Genomic DNA, 15,405 nt, shown 5'->3' with positions numbered 1-15,405 from the left:
TGGTTCCAATTCGTAGGAGGCCTCGATAATTTAATTATTTACATTTTGAAAAGTTAGTTGACATTAAATTCCGCTGCGTAATTCTGGTAATAGCCTTAACCGTTATCACAATGGCGGTAATACTTTAGTAATTCCTTTATTTTAAGATGGAAAATGGTTTTATAAAAGCAAGGAATTATTAGGGTGTTACAAAGTGGTATACTAGAGCTTAGTTTCATTCCTTCTTTGTAGTAAGCAATACTACAAAGTGGTAATCGGAGACTAATGCGGAACTTTAGGATTTTTAAAATGTTATTTTCCTAAAGTCAAAACGTATTATTTTGAGTACTCAATATTTTAAAGGTCAAATACCAATTATTTTGGGCCATTTTAAACAAGTTGAAAAGTTTAGATTTTTTTTATTTAATTTAATCAAATTTTAGAAATCTTTAATTATTTGAAATTTTCGAAATAAATTCGAATTAATTTTTCGGATTTTCCTTTAAATTTCCGAATTTATTTATTTATTTATTCTGATTTATTTTCGAATTTTAAAAAAAAAATCGGATTTTCTTAATTATTATCCGAAATTAATTTATTTAAATTAATAATTCTTATTAATTTTCGATTTTAATTTTAATAATTTCAACTAAGTTAGGAGTTATTTCTTAATTAATTACAAAAATTAATATTACTTTCAAGTGAGGATTGGATAGATTAAGAAGGGCATATTAGTTTAAGTATGCATTTTATGTGATTATGTGAGCTAAGAATTGCCATGTGTGTGTTATAACCATGTTTTATCTTGCTTTGTATGATTATTTGCATCATAATTCATGTTGAGCATATACTTGTGCATTGAAATTGTATGGCTCCACGAACCATTTATTGTATCCTTTTTGGGTTGGAATTTCTATGGGAACGCGTTAGTAAGACTTTCTAGTTGTGAATTTTCAGGAGTTAAGATGCTACCTTCTAAGTTCCCAAGTCTAGGATACCTAGAGAAGCTGGATAACGAGACTCCTCATATGTATGTCCAGAAGATCGTGTTTGCTTGCAACTATTTTGCTTCGACCAAGGATATGCCCCATCTTAAGCATAAGGATATGATGGCTAGTATGGTTATTCATTGTTCGCCCCATAAGAACCCTTACATAGACCTTAAGAACAAGTTCAGTGACATGCACTATAATGATGGTACCCCTAATTGGTACAAATATGGGGCTGGAGATGGTAGGTGGAAGTATGATACTGAGGTTCTCACTACTATCTTAGAGGTTGCGGAGAATAGCTATGAGGATGGGAAGTACTCTGCGGGTCTAGGTATGGGCTATCGAGGAGTAGAAAGTGATGGTGAAGATGGCATGATTCATGATGAGAAAGCTAATGATGTTTAGGAGGATGATGATGATAATGTAGTGGAGATTGAAAATCCTAATCCTGTAGTTCCTGAACCAACAATTGAGATATCTAGTGGATCTGAGGATGAGCTTGAAGAGAACAATGTGGTTGATAGTGAGCCACAACAGAATGATGAGGCTATGGATGAAGACTTTGATCCGGAAGAAGACTTGGATGATTCTAATGATCAAGATTTTACTCCAGAGCAATACAAAGAAAGAAATTATCGTCGTGATGACATTAGTCTTTAGAGAAGTGTAATCCTTAGTTATTTATTTCGTTGAATAATAAAGTGGCAAAGCTACTACTTATGGTTATTATTTCTATTATAGTTTGGATCAGAAATAAAAGTTATATCATTGGTGGATGTAAGACTTTATCATTGAAGCATTAATAAAAGCATAGAATTTCCTTTTCGTTATCTCTTAAGTTCAATTTCCAATTCTAAGTTTCTTGGGTATCGCAAAGGAATTAATTGTTATTTCTTCAATAAAATTTTATGTGCAAGGTGGTCAAAGTAGCAACCATCTAAAATTACATGCATCGAATAGGTGGGAGAGAAGGCCCAAAGTGGCGCCAACTCCCCTAGGGCACGTGTTGTTTGTGTTCTTGTTGTGAGTGGGTTCGTTGTCGAACTAGTGCCTTAGTAATGTCGTGTCCAACCAATATTAAAGTTATTCTTTTATTCGTGGCTAACCAAGAGATTTATGAAGTGGTTAGACAACTAGCTGAGGTAGTTAGAGACCTAGCTCAAATTAGAGCCAACCCAGTGCATGATCCGGCTGGGGAAATGTTTAAGAAAATAGCCCAAAGCAAGCCTCCACTGTATAGCGGAGAGATTGAACCAAGTGTGCTTGAAAACTGGTTGAGAGAATTCGATAAACTTATTGTAGCTGTGAATTGCCCCGAAAACCTTAGGGTAAACAATGTTGTGTACTACCTTAGAGGTGAAGCTGATTTATGGTTGCAACGATGTGAGAATACCCTTAGAGCCAAACCTAACTTTGGGTGGGAAGCGTTTAAAACCGCATTAAGGAACAAGTTTTACCCACCTTATGTGAAGAAGCAAAAGGCGCAGGAGTTCATCCAACTCAAAATGGAGGGTCTATCTGTGACGGAATACTATTCTAAGTTTATAGAACTGTCTAGGTTCGCACCTGAAGTGGTGGCGACGGAAGAGCTCAGGGCTCAAAGATTTGAGAATGGATTGACCATGGACTTGCAATTGTTGTTGTCTAGAGAGACCTTTACCTCATTAGACACCCTGTACGGAAAAGATGCTCACCTGTATGGGCTACAACAAAGGAAGAATGGAAGTACTGAGAAAAGAAAGGATGTTGGAAACTCGAATCAAGGGAATAACCAACAAAGTCAAGGGAATTTTAAGAAGCACAAAGGGAATGGGAATATCTAGTTTAAAGCTAACAATGGTGGAAACCGCAACAACCAAGGTGGTGGAAATCATTCTGGAAGCAATGGAGTAAGGACCTACGACTATAGGCTTTGTAACATGAATCACCCTGTAAAGGATTGTGACGGAAACTTAGTGACCTGTAGATTCTGTCAGAAGTTAGGCCATAGGAAGTACGAATGCTATTCTAAGAATGGAAAGCCTAACCAAGGTAACCACCAGAATAATAATTGGAACCGAAATGGAGGAAATGGAGGTGGAAACCCAAGGAATTACCAAGGTGGTAACAATAGTAATAGCAATGGCAATCACCAGAACCATGGAAAGCCTGGAGGAAACCAACAGCAGAATGGGAACCGAAACAGCAATGGAAACACCAATGGAGGTGGCTATAACAAAGGAGTTTCCCAAGGAAAGATGAATGTTATATCTAGGCAAGAAGCGGAGACTTCATCTGACGTCATAGTGGGTACTTTCTCTATTAACTCTGTTTTAGTTAAAGTTCTATTTGATTATGGTGCAACATATTTGTTTATCTCAGTAGACGCTTTGGGGAAATTAGGTTTGAAAAAGCCTGAAACAATTGAAGTACCTATAGTCATACCTACTGGTAGCATAGTAAAGTGTAACCAAAATCCATAGAGATGTGCCTTTGACCATAGCTAAGACCGTATTCTTATCTAACCTAATCTAGTTTGAGTTAGGAGGGCTAGATGTAGTTCTAGGAATGGACTGGTTGGCCATGTTCAAAGCCAAAATAGATTGTGAGAAGCTGAAGGTTCACTTAAGGTCTAGCTTAGGCAAAGTAGTGTCGTATCGTCATTTTGGTAAGCCTAAGAACATAGGGATTATCACGGCAATGGAGCTTGTGAAGCTAGTCAGTAAAGGGAACCTAGTCTTCTTATGCAATGTGAAAAACCTAGAACATGTAATCAAAGATCAACCTGAAGACATTGTAGTAGTTAATGAATTCCTTGATGTGTTTCCGGAAGAGATCCCGGGAATGCCTCCCAATCAACCTATTGACTTTACCATAGACTTAGTGCCTGGAACCGCGCCTATCTCGAAAGCACCATATCAAATGGCTCCAGCAGAAATGAATGAGTTGAAAGGCTAGTTGGAGGATCTATTGGAGAAAGGTTACATTAGGCCATGTGCATCGCCTTGGGCAGCACCAGTCTTGTTTGTGAAGAAAAAGGATGGAAGTATGAGGCTCTGTATAGACTACCGGGAGCTCAATAAGGTCACGATCAAGAATGAGTGTCATTTACCTAGGATAGAGGACCTATTTGACCAACTGAAAGGAGCAGGAATATTTTCAAAGATCGATTTGCGCTCGGGTTATCATCAATTGAGAATCGCTGATCACGATATACCAAAGACAACATTCAGGACTATACGGACATTATGAGTTTACTGTTATGCCTTTTGGGTTAACCAATAGACCTGCAATATTTACGGACTTAATGAACCGTGTGTTCCATGCCTATTTGGACAAGTTTGTAGTGGTTTTTATAGATCACATCCTAGTGTATTCGAAGAGTGAAGAGGATCACGCTGAACACTTGAGATCTGTGTTGAGTACCTTGAGAGATAACCAGTTGTATGCCAAGTTCTCAAAGTGTGAGTTTTGGTTGGAAAGGGTTGCATTTTTGGGACATTTTGTGTCTAAAGAAGGAGTGGCAGTAGACCCTGCAAAGATCAAAGTTGTTAGTGAATGGCCTACACCCAAGAGTGTGACTGACATTCGAAGTTTTCTGGGATTAGCTGGCTATTATAGACGCTTTGTGCAAGACTTTTCTAGGATAGCCAAGCCAATGACAACCTTGATGAAGAAGGAAGAAAAGTTTAAATGGAATGACCAGTGTGAGGAGGCGTTCCAAGCCTTGAAGACGCGATTGACAACCGCGCCGGTGCTAACCTTGCCAGATGAGAGTGGTACCTATGATGTGTATAATGATGCTTCCAAAAATGGTTTAGGGTGTGTGTTGCTGCAGAACGAGAAGGTTATTGCATATGCGTCGAGGTAGTTGAAGCCATATGAATCCAATTACCCTACCCATGATTTAGAGCTAGCCGCCATAGTGTTTGCATTGAAGATATGGAGACACTATCTTTATGGTGTGAAGTGTAGAATATTCACGGATCATAAGAGTTTAAAGTACATTTTCACACAGAAGGATCTGAATATGCGCCAACGAAGGTGGTTGGAGTTAATCAAGGACTATGATCTGGATATTCAGTACCATGAAGGAAAATCCAATGTAGTTGCGGATGCCTTGAGTAGGAAATCAAGTCGTAGTGTTAATGCGTTAGTAGTTGCTAACGAGTTGCGTAAGGACATGCAGCGTTTGAACCTTGAAATAGTGAATGGTGAAAGTCTTGAGGGAATGATGAATGCCTTAACCATCCAGCCGTAAATATTTGATGAGATTAAGGAGAATCAGGCTGGTGATGTGAAGTTGGAGCGAATCAAGGAAAATATTTCGCAAGGTAAGGAATTAGATTTCAGAATCTATGATGATGGAAGTTTGAGGTACAAAGGCAGGTGGTGTGTGCCTCAAAAGTGTGGAGAATTGAAGGAGAAATTGATGAAGGAAGGGCACAATACGCCATATTCTGTGCACCCAGGGGGTGACAAGTTGTATAAAGATTTGAAAAAGATCTATTGGTGGCCAAGGACGAAAAATGAAGTGGCTGAATTTGTGGCTAGATGCCTGACTTGTCAGAAGGTTAAGATAGAGCACAGGAGACCTCATGGAAAGGTCCAACCTTTAGATATTCCAAGCTGGAAATGGGACTGTATTTCTATGGACTTCGTCACTTGTTTGCCTAAATCGAAAACCGGAAATGATAAATTTGGGCCGTGATAGATAGGTTGACCAAGTCAGCAGTGTTTATACCAATGAAAGAAACCTGGAAAATGGAATAACTTGTTAAATCTTACATTAAGAATGTTGTGAGGTTACATGGAGTTCCTAAGGATATCGCATCAGATAGGGATTAAAGGTTTATTTCGAATTTCTGGAAAAGTGTGCAGAAGAGCTTTGGTACGACATTGAAAATGAGTACAGCCTTCCACCCAGCCATAGATGGATAAACTGAGAGAACCATCCAAACCCTTGAGGACATGCTGCGAGCATGCGTCATCGATTTCCAAGGAAGTTGGGAAGATAGCCTGGATTTGATTGAGTTTTCATATGACAATAGCTATCATGCTAGTATAGGGATGGCACCATTGAGGCCCTGTATGGACGGAAGTGTAGAAGTCCCCTTTGTTGGAATGACATTAGTGAAACCGTAGTGTTGGGACCTCAAATGATAGAGGACACCATGAACCAAATCCGAACCATCCAATCGAAAATTCAAGCGGCGCAGGATCGCCAAAAGAGTTATGTGGACTTGAAACGTAGGGATGAAGAGTTTAACATAGGTGATAAGGTGTTGCTCTAAGTGTCACCAATGAAAGGTGTCATGAGATTTGGAAAGAAAGGGAAATTAAGCCGTGAGTACATAGGCCCATATGAAAGCTTAGAACGAATTGGAAAGGTAGCCTATAGACTAGCCTTGCCTATGGACTTGCATAGAGTGCATAATGTGTTCCACATATCTCAGTTAAGGAAATATGTTCCGGATAAGTCGCATGTGTTGCAACCAGAGACCATAGAATTAGACCAAAGTTTAACTTTCGAGGAAAGACCTGTCAAAATCCTGGATAGTAAAGTGCGTAGTACACGTACTAAGGATGTGAAAATTGTCAAAGTGTTGTGGTCTAATCAAGAATCTGAGGAAGCAACTTGGGAAGCGGAGGACGAAATGAGAAAGAAATATCCGGAGCTTTTTCCCGAGGTTAGTTGAGTTACGGGGTCGTAACTCGTGTCTTTTAAGGGGGGTAGAGTGCGGTAGAATTTTGCGCTTTTACCTTGTTTACCCCTATTTTATGCTCAATTTAGTGCTTTCTATTGAATTTGCACTTATTATTGTCCTGTTTAATCATGTAAAGAGTACAACAACTTAAAATTTTGCAAGTGAACGCATTAAAGTCTCATAAAGTCTCAAGTTTTGAGTTTGAATTTTGATTTCCGAAGCCAAGTTTCGGGACGAAACTTCTTTTAAGGAGGGTAGACTGTAATACCTTGTATTTTTATAATATTAATAAATATATTTTATTATATTTATAAACCATTTTACGATTTTTAGAATTTAGTTCGCATTTAAATATTATTCGAATGTATTTCAATTAATTAGAATATTTATTATTTTAATTAATTACGAAACGAATTTAATTTTCGAGTCGGGAAATTTAATGGGTCGCAAGTAATTTTAAAAGGTTTGGGTTTAAAATGAAAAGTCTAAGTCGTTTTATTAATCAAGCTAAATCAAAAGGATTTAATTCTAAAGCTTAAGGCTAGCCCAATCATTTAAATGCTAAGCCCAATATCAAATTGCCAAGCCTAGCCCACTAGTGATATGAGAGCCTATAAATATGACTCTCCTCATTAAATGATCCCCCTTATTTTTCATAAACCCTCTCTTGCTTTTCTTGCCCCACACTCCTCCTCTCCTTTCCCTCTTGTCCGGCCCACAGCCCCACACAGCACGAGCAGCCTCGTGCCTTCGTGCTCGCCCGTCGCTGCCTTCGCTCGCCCACTCCCTCTCTTGCCTCGCAGCCCGCAGCGCTCACTAGAGTGCCCTGCGCTGCTGCTCTGCTTGCTGCCCCTCTCGCCCTGTCTTGCTGCTGCCCCTCTCGCCCAGCGCGCACACCCCCGCGCCCAGCGCGCGCGTCCCTGCTCTCATCCCTTCCTCGTGCACAGCGCCCAGCGCTGTTGTGCCTTGCTCGTCGCCCCTCTGCCACGCGCACACACGTCGAGTGAGTGTGTGTGTTTTGTTCGTTCGTTCGTTCAATTCTTTCGCCCAATCACAATTTTCGTGGTTGTTCCGTGCCATAGGCCGGATTGGTATTATCCTCTTCTCCTTACCTATTCTATTTCAATTCCGTATTTTAAATTATATTATTATTATTGTTTTGAATAATTAAAATGCTTGGAATCGGTTATGAAAACCGTACTTTGAGGATTTATATGTTGTGATTCATGAGGCGTATTTTAATTATTAAAGCATGAATTTTCAGATTCGTTTATTTAATAAAGAATTGATTTTTTATATGATGTTAAATTGGTTTTATTGGGAATTTCAAATTAGGGTTTTAACCTAGACCTAATGGGTCAATTGATTAGCATAATTAGGTGATTAATTTAATTATGATAATCAATTATATTTTTAGATTTATAAAAAGGTCTAAAGTGTTGATTTTTATTGATTTTAAAGGTGGAAAAAGTATGTGTTCATACTAGGGATTAGTTTCACAAATTGAGACGATTATTTTATTAAAGGACGATTGAATTCTTAAGTTTTAACAAGGTTTTATATTTTATAAAGTTGCTGGAAATTTAATGAACATGGAAATAATTAAAGTTTCATTATTTTGATGATAGGAGGTGATTTCTAAGTAAGTGATCGTTTTGCATAGTGGCCCCTACGCTTAGGTATTCAAGGTACGTACAAGTCTAGGGCGACCACACTATTTGTCAAGGACATTACATGATTGTTGTTGATGTGAATTATATTATGTGGATTCATATTTGTTTGGTGAACGATCATGTGGATTATTATATTGACATTATTGAATTATTGGTTGAACAAGCATGTCGGGATTATTATGAGTATGGATTTCATTGTCAATCATGTTGTTCAATATTTATGCATGTATGGTTTGTTTCACATGCAAGGGATAAATTATTTATTGTTATGCTATTGTACGGGATGTCTAGCATACTTTTGAGCCAATTATTCGTACCACGTTGTACTATTTATTCTACCACATGTGAAGGGTTAGCTCACGTAAGCCACCGCACATGTAGGGTTCAGTTGGGAATATTTTATATGAAATGAATTAGGATTTTTCGTGCAAGGGCACAACCCTCATGTTAATGGGCATGATGTGGAATCTCACCTTTTGGGAGAAGGAACTCGGTAGTAATTTCACCATGTCTTCATGATTGATCATAAGTCCTAAAGAATTAAAATAAGATTGTTTTGGTTGTTGTTTCTAAATTGTATGTATGTATGTTTGTTTGAGTCTCGAGTTCTCTTTAATAAAATATTAATAAACATAAAGTGCAACCAGAACAAGATTCAAAACTCTTGGAACATATATACCTTGAGTATGAACAATGGGTGGAGACTTGCCGGAAAGCTTGAATCTCCTACTAATGATACAAGACTTTGTTTCATTCATATTATGCGCTGGAATTCTGTCGGTATGGCCCGACACGCGGTATGGTCCGTTATTTAATATTTATTATGGTGTTTGGTGGGATCCCAACACCCTTCCTTTATGGAACATTCTTTTGGCCCGTTCGAAGCTTATTCTAATTAAATTGTGAGTCAAGAGTCGAGTCTTGTATTCATGATTTGCTTGTTAATAATTAAATGGCTTTTGCATGTTGATTAGTAGTTAGTGAGTGGCGTATGATTATAGCTTTATTTCACTCTAGTCTTGTAAGTACTCAGGTTTTTTCTGACTACGTTCTTTGTGACTTTTGGTCATGGCCTTTGCCTTAATTACCTTATGATGATCCATCATTTGCACTTGCATTGTTGGGGAGTAGAATAATATAGCAGGCTGGTAGATCGAAGTACGATCGAAATCATGTGGCTTGGGATGATTGAAAGAGTTGCATGCTTTCGTACTTTAAAACTATTTTTATTTACACTTCAATTGTGTTTTAAATTGTTGAACTTTTAATACTTTGGTTTGGACCGTTATGGTTCTAATTTGTAGGAGGCCTCGATAATTTAATTATTTATATTTTGAAAAGTTAGTTGACATTAAATTCCGCTGCGTAATTCGGGTCATAGCCTTAACCGTTATCACGGTGGCGGTAATACTTTAGTAATTCCTTTATTTTAAGATGGAAAATGGTTTTATAAAAGCAAGGAATTATTAGGGTGTTACATCAAGGAGCTGGAATATACGTTTTGATGAAGCAGTCAGTGACTTTGGCTTCGTCAAGAACGCAGACGAATCTTGTGTATACAAGAAGGTCAGTGGGAGCAAAATTTCTTTTCTAGTGTTATATGTTGACGACATATTACTTATCAGAAATGATATTCCTATGTTGAACTCTGTCAAGATTTGGCTTGGGAAGTGTGTTTCGATGAAGGATCTAGGAGAAGCACAGTATATACTGGGCATCAAGATTTACAGAGATAAATCTAAAAGGATTATTGGACTCAGTTAAAGCACTTATATCAATAAGGTGCTTGAAAGGTTCAATATGGCAGACTCCAAGCGAGGCTACCTACCCATGTCTCATGGAATGACTCCAAGCAAGACTCGGTGCCCAAAAACACTGGATGAGCGTTGACGAATGAGTGGGATTCCATATGCATCATTGATTGGTTCAATAATGTATGCTATGATATGTACACGCCCGGATGTTGCGTATGCACTCAGTGCTACGAGCAGATACCAGTCAGATCCAGGAGAGGCACATTGGCCTGCTGCCAAGAATATTCTGAAGTACCTGAAAAGGCACAAAGATGACTTCCCGGTCTATGGTGGAGATGATGAATTAATTGTTAAAGGCTATACGGACGCAAGTTTCTAAACCGACAAGGATGATTTCAGATCACAGCCTGGGTTTGTCTTCTGCCTCAACGGAGGTGTAGTAAGCTGGAAAAGTGCTAAGCAAAGCACCATTGCGGATTCTACAACTGAAGCGGAGTACATTGCTGCACATGAAGCAGCAAAGGAAGCTATTTGGCTAAGGAAGTTTATAGGTGAACTTGGTGTAGTCCCCTCCATTAAAGGACCAATAACTCTATATTGTGACAATAACAGAGCTATTGCACAGGTAAAGGAGCCTAGACACCACCAGGGAGTCAAGCATGTACTTCATAGATTTCACCTTCTACGAGAGTTCGTTGAAAGAAAAGAAGTCGAGATAAGCAAGATTGGAACTGACGACAACATCTCAGATCCATTAACTAAACCTCTGCCGTAGGCGAAGCACAACTCGCACACTGCAGCTATGGGAATCAAGCATGTTGGAGAATGGCTTTGATGTCCTTATTTAATGTTTTAAAGTTTTAGAGTTTAATACTGAATGAAATAATGCCCTTGGTCCAAGTATGTATTCAATGTTAAGTCTAATAAATGCGGTTCAGTATTAATTAATTATACAAGTTAATAATTCAGTGAGATCAAGTGAACTGTATGCCTAGCTAGAGGCCGCTTCAATTCAAGTGGAATTAATAATATTAAATCCACAGCTTACTCTTCACTGAACCCGTAAGGTCACACAAATAGTACGTGAACGGATGAAGTATTTAAGTGAATTAAATACTCCATTTATGGATATTCGGAATCAACGGATCTCGGCTCCAGTGGGAGTTGAAATCGTCAAAAGGAAAATTATGAATACTCCGGAAATGATGATATTGCTGGAAACGAAAATATGGATCGTATCGGAAATATAAATATTATCCAAGTCGTAGATGTTGCCGGAACGGAAACATGGTACGTATCGGAAAATATTATCGGAAATGGAAATATTATCGGAATCGGAAAATAATTCCGGAATCAGAAATATTAAATATTTGTTCGAAACGGAAATTTGTTCCAGAATCGGAAATATTAAATATTGTTCGAATCGCAAATGAATTCCAGAATCGGAAAATTAATCGGAAGTGCGTCGTACGAAATAATCATCGGACGAGCTTGCTAGACACAAGGCCCAGCATGAAGCCAAGCCTGCGCCTAGCAAGCCCATGCGCGCAAGGCTGTTGGGGAATACAGTTAAACATAATAACATGTGCGGAAACAATCCCCAAAGCCAGGAAACATGTATAAAGCACAGATTAAGAAAACTTACATTCGAAGCGTGTTTTCCACAATAATCTGTCAACGAACACGAACAATGAACTCCACTTGTCGTTCCTCTACTTGGTTCACCGACACGACCAGACCCGTCTTGATTATCGTAGCTTAGACAATCGATTAAGATACTTTGCTTTTGGGAAGAACTCACTTTGGAGGCACAGAGAGAATTAGGGTTCTCTGTGTGTAGGGTTTGAGTAGTATGAATTGTGTGTTGGAAAATACAATTGACCTATTATATTAATGATGTAACCGGCCAAGACTAAAGAGCCTTGACGGGCCATATCACGCAAGCACACGGACTACACAGCCCCGCCCAGCGACACACACTGCAGGCCGAAGCCCACAGCGCGCGCACACCGAGCAGCTGGGCCATGGGCCTGCTCGCTCGTCGCTGCGTTGCTTGCTGTGCGTGCTGTTGCGTACTCGCGCCCAATGGGCTGGCCTTGCTCGCCTTTGCTCGCGAGCTTTCTGGCTCGTTGGGCCTTGCACGCTTACGTGCTTGGCTCGACGGGCCGGAAACTCCGATTCCCTTCGTATTCGCGATTTAATATATTTCCGATATATTATTTATCGCTTCGTATACGACGAATCACCGTCGTACGATACGATTTATTTGTGTCGCCCAGCTTACGAATATTCAGAATACGATATACGATTCTGATGCAAGGTCGTATCGTATAATACGTTTTCCAACTAATTCCCGAAAAGCTATTAAATGAATTTCTGATTCATTTAATCCGTTGATCTGTTACGTGTCATTGGTGTGACCTTGTAGGTTCAGTCAAGAGTAAGCTGTGAGTTCAATATCCATTAGAACTCACTGATCGGAAGCATTGCTCCAGCTAACTGTTCCGATCACTTGATCTCACTGAATTAATTGTTCGCAATTAATCTGAACCTTTGGGATTAGACTTAATGCACCTTGGGTGAAGGACATATATCCTTCAATCTCCCACTTGTCATTCAGACAAGTGTGCATCCACATTCCTTTGTCACTTAGTGTTACTTACTGAACATAAGGTAAGATCCAAGCAATCCTTATTAGGTCCAGAAGTGTTTCTCGGATTACAGAGCCTGAACCATTCTGAGCACGGCCATGCATTTTACAGTATCTAACTCTCCGAGAGGCCTTGTTACACAACAACACCGTATCCTATCAAAGATAGGAGGACAATCCATTCTTGCAATCTATGAACACTCACTTTGATTCATAGTACGCCCAATAACTGCTTTTATAGCCTCCTTTTACGGTGCGACGTTTAGCTAGTATCAAAGCGAACTAATTCTCAAACAAGCAGACATAATCGCTCATGTTCTGAGGAACGGTTTCTAATCACCATTAATGAGAACTACCTATGACATGACTTTAATCTCTTAAAGTGTTCTCATGGTCAATCCGATACAAGATCCAATAAGTATCTATGCAAAAGATTCTGACATCCAGTCACTCTAGTTCAAGAAACAGAACTAAGCAATCTACTTGCAATCTAATCTTCATTAGTCATTGGTCGTCCACCTTTCAATGACCTGGATTAGGGATCCTTTGTGACTTCAATATTCAAGTTCACTTATGGGTGTTTGTTTGTCGAAGAATCCATCTTGACATCCCATTTGAATGATTTGAATCACATGGACTTATCATTTAATTCTAAACCACAATTAAATGAATATGAAATAAATAAATTTCATAAATATGAAATGGTTAAACCAATTGTTTTAAACATAGATCTAACAGATGTTCTAAAACAATACTTAGAAAATCAAAGCCATTCTCCAACATGCTGTTGCGTTTCACTTGTGGAAACGGTTTAGTCAATGGATCCGCGACGTTGTCGTCAGTTCCAACCTTGCAAATCTCAATTTCTTTTCTTTCAACGATCTCTCGAAGTATGTGAAATCGCCGCAGTACGTGCTTGGACTTCTGGTGGCTCCTAGGCTCCTTTGCCTAGGCAATGGCTCCGCTATTGTCGCAATACAAAGCCACTGGTCCTTTAATGGAGGGGACAACACCAAGTTCTTCGATGAACTTCCGAATCCAAACAGCTTCCTTTGCTGCTTCTAAGGCAGCAATGTACTCGGCTACAGTTGTAGAATCCGCAATAGTGCTTTGCTTAGCACTTTTCCAGCTTACTGCTCCGCCGTTGAGGCAGAACACAAACCCAGACTGTGATCTGAAATCATCTCTGTCGGTTTGAAAGCTTGCATCCGTATAGCCCTTAACAATCAACTCATTTGTACCACCATAAACCAGAAACTGATCCTTGGTCCTTTTCAGGTACTTTAGGATGTTAATTGGTAGCAGTCCAATGCGCCTCACCTGGTTCTGACTGGTACCTGCTCGTTGCACTGAGTGCGAACGAAACATCCGGCCTTGTACAAATCATAGCATACATGATGGATCCAATAGCCGAAGCGTATGGAATTCCACTCATCTTTCTACGCTCATCAGATGTTTTGGGACACCGATTCTTGCTTAGATATGTGCCATGTGACATGGGTAGATGACCTCTCTTGGCTTCCATCATATTGAACCTAGCTAGCACTTTGTCAATGTAAGTGCTTTGGCTTAGTCCAATCATCCTCTTAGATCAATCCCTATAGATCTTGATGCCCAATATGTATTGTGCCTCTCCTAAGTCCTTCATTGAGAAACACTTCCCGAGCCAAGTCTTTACAGACTCCAACATAGGAATGTCATTTCCAATAAGAAGTATGTTATCAACATACAAGACTAGGAATGCAATTTTACTCCCACTGACCTTCTTGTATACACAAGATTCGTCTTGATTCTTGATGAAGCCAAACTTATTGACTGCTTCATCAAATCGTTTATTCCAACTCCTTGATGCCTGCTTTAGTCCGTAGATGGACTTCTTAAGCTTGCATACCTTTCCTTGGTTCTTTTGATCGACAAAACCCTCCGGCTGTGTCATGAACACAGTCTCTTTAAGAACACCGTTCAAAAAGGCAGTTTTGACATCCATTTGCCATATTTCATAGTCATGAAACGCGGCAATCGCAAGGATTATCCGAATAGACTTAAGCATCGCGACTGGAGAAAAGGTTTCATCGTAGTCAACGCCGTGAACTTGCCTGTAACCTTTTGCTACCAATCTAGCCTTGTATATGTATAAAATTCCATCTTTGTCTTTCTTCAACCTGAAGACCCATTTGCATCCGATAGTTGTGAACCCATCCGGCAAATCAACCAAATCCCAGACTTGATTTTCAGACATGGAGTCTATTTCAGATTGCATGGCCTCTAACCATTTAGTGGAGCTTGGGCTCGTCATAGCTTACTTGTAAGTCATAGGTTCATCACTATCCAATATGAGAACGTCTAAGTTTTCAGTCAAGAGGACGCATGTCCATCAGTCCGGCTGAAAAATAGTTTTATTTGACCTACGAGGGGCAATAACGTTTTGAGGAACTACTCCCACTGGCTCTTCTAAAGACCTTGGAGGTTCATCAACCTAAACTGCTTCTAAAGAGTTCTGAGTTCGTTGTTCGTCTCGAATCTCTTCGAGGTCTATTATTCTCCCACTTGTCAATTTGGAAATATGATTTCTTTCCAAAAAGACACTGTAACGAGGAACGAAAACCTTGTTGTCTGACTTGTTGTAGAAATAATACCCCATAGTTTCTTTTGGATACCCAACAAAGAAAC

This window comes from Spinacia oleracea, chromosome 4, assembly GCF_020520425.1.
Source record: "Spinacia oleracea cultivar Varoflay chromosome 4, BTI_SOV_V1, whole genome shotgun sequence".
NCBI classification, from domain to species: domain Eukaryota; kingdom Viridiplantae; phylum Streptophyta; class Magnoliopsida; order Caryophyllales; family Amaranthaceae; genus Spinacia; species Spinacia oleracea.
The sequence above is the reverse complement of the archived record's forward strand: the minus strand, read 5'-3'. Positions refer to the sequence as shown.